Source organism: Oncorhynchus kisutch, linkage group LG9 (genome assembly GCF_002021735.2).
Source record: "Oncorhynchus kisutch isolate 150728-3 linkage group LG9, Okis_V2, whole genome shotgun sequence".
Classification (NCBI taxonomy): Eukaryota; Metazoa; Chordata; class Actinopteri; order Salmoniformes; family Salmonidae; genus Oncorhynchus; species Oncorhynchus kisutch.
In genome coordinates, this window is record NC_034182.2 from 43566495 (window position 1) to 43568994 (window position 2500).

The window sequence follows — 2500 nt, forward strand, 5'->3', positions numbered from 1 at the left end:
AGTGACAGATCTAGGTTTACATATTTTTTTTATTTATTTTAAAAACATTTTATTTCACCTTTATTTAATCAGGTATTTATATATATATAACCAGGTAGGCCAGTTGAGAACAAGTTCTCATTTACAACTGCGATCTGGCCAAGATAAAGCAAAGCAGTTCGACACAAACAACAACACAGAGTTACACATGGAATGAACAAACATACAGTCAATAACACAATAGAAAAGTCTATATACAATGAGTGCAAATGAGGTAAGATAAGGGAGTTAAGACAATAAATAGGCCATAGTGGCGAAATAATGACAATTTAGCAGTTAAACACTGGAGTGATAGATGTGCAGAAGATGAATGTGCAAGTAGAGATACTGGGGTGCAAAGGAGCAAAAAAATACATAACAATATGGGGATGAGGTAGTTGGGTGGGCTATTTACAGATGGGCTGTTTACAGATGGGCTGTGCACAGGTACAATGATCTGCAAGTTGCTCCGACAGCTGGTGCTTAAAGTTAGTGAGGGAGATATGAGTCTCCAGCTTCAGTGATTTTTGCAATTTGTTCCAGTCATTGGCAGCAGAGAACTGGAAGCAAAGGCGGCCAAATGAGGAGTTGGCTTTGGGGTTGACCAGTGAAATAAACCTGCTGGAGCGCGTGCTGCGGGTGGGTGCTGCTATGGTGACCAGTGAGCTGAGATAAGGCGGGGCTTTACCTAGCAAAGACTTATAAATGCCCTGGAGCCAGTGTGTTTGTGTCACGCCCTGACCTTAGAGAGCCTTTTTATGTCTCTATTTGGTTTGGTCAGGGTGTGATTTGGGGTGGGCATTCTATGTTTTTGTTTTCTATGCTTTTGTATTTCTATGTTTTGGCCCGGTATGGTTCTCAATCAATCAACCAGACTCTAACCAGACCCTAACCAGACTCTAACCAGACCCTAACCAGGCCCTAACCAGACCCTAACCAGACCCTAACCAGACCCTAACCAGACCTGCACCAGACCCTAACCAGACTCTAACCAGACCCTAACCCCACCAGACCCTAACCAGACCCTAACCAGACTCTAACCCTAACCAGACTCTAACCAGACTCTAACCAGACCCTAACCAGACCCTAACCAGACTCTAACCCTAACCAGACTCTAACCAGACTCTAACCAGACCCTAACCAGACCCTAACCAGACTCTAACCAGACCCTAACCCCACCAGTCCCTAACCAGACCCTAACCAGACCCTAACCAGACTCTAACCCTAACCAGACTCTAACCAGACCATAACCAGACTCTAACCCTAACCAGACTCTAACCAGACTCTAACCAGACCCTAACCAGTCCCTAACCAGACCCTAACCAGACTCTAACCAGACCCTAACCCCACCAGACCCTAACCAGACCCTAACCAGACCCTAACCCTAACCCAGACCCGCACCAGACCCTAACCAGACCCTAACCAGACCCTAACCCTAACCAGACTCTAAACAGTCCCTAACCCCACCAGACCCTAACCAGACTCTAACCAGACCCGCACCAGACCCTAACCAGACTCTAACCAGACCCTAACCCCACCAGACCCTAACCAGACGCTAACCAGACTCTAACCAGACCCAAACCAGACCCTAACCAGACCCTAACCAGAACCGCACCAGACCCTAACCCTAGCCAGACCCTAAACAGACTCTAACCAGACCCTAACCAGACTCTAATCAGACCCTAACCAGACCCTAACCAGACTCTAACCAGACTCTAACCAGACTCTAACCAGACCCTAACCAGACCCTAACCAGACTCTAACCAGACCCTAACCAGAATCTAACCAGACCCTAACCAGACTCTAACCAGACCCTAACCAGACCCTAACCAGAACCGCACCAGACCCTAACCCTACCCAGACCCTAACCAGACTCTAACCAGACTCTAACCAGACCCTAACCAGACTCTAACCAGACCCTAACCAGACTCTAACCAGACTCTACCCAGACTCTACCCAGACCCTAACCAGACCCTAACCAAACACTAACCAGACCCTAACCAGACCCTAACCAGACTCTAACCAGACCCTAACCAGACCCTAACCAGACTCTAACCAGACCCTAACCAGACCCTAACCAGACCCTAACCAGGCCCGAACCAGACCCGAACCAGACTCTAACAAGACCCTAACCAGATCCTAACCAGACTCTAACCAGACCCTAACCTGACCCTAACCAGACTCTAACCAGACCCTAACCAGACCCTAACCAGACCCTAACCGTACTCTAACCATACTCTAACCAGACTATAACCAGACCCTAACCAGACCCTAACCAGCCTCTAACCAGACACTAATCAGACCCTAACCCCCACCAGACCCTAACCCCCACCAGACTCTAACCCCCACCAGACCCTAACCAGACTCTAACCCCCACCAGACCCTAACCAGACTCTAACCCCCACCAGACCCTAACCAGACTCTAACCCCACCAGACCCTAACCAGACTATAACCAGACCCTAACCAGACCCTAACCAGCCT

General features: G+C 48.5%; 1 protein-coding gene across 1 annotated transcript in view; it reads right to left on the reverse strand.

The window, feature by feature from the left end:
- The window catches only part of LOC109876775 (tyrosine-protein kinase TXK-like), a 29196-nt gene that overhangs the window by 10035 nt on the left and 16661 nt on the right, over positions 1-2500 (reverse strand).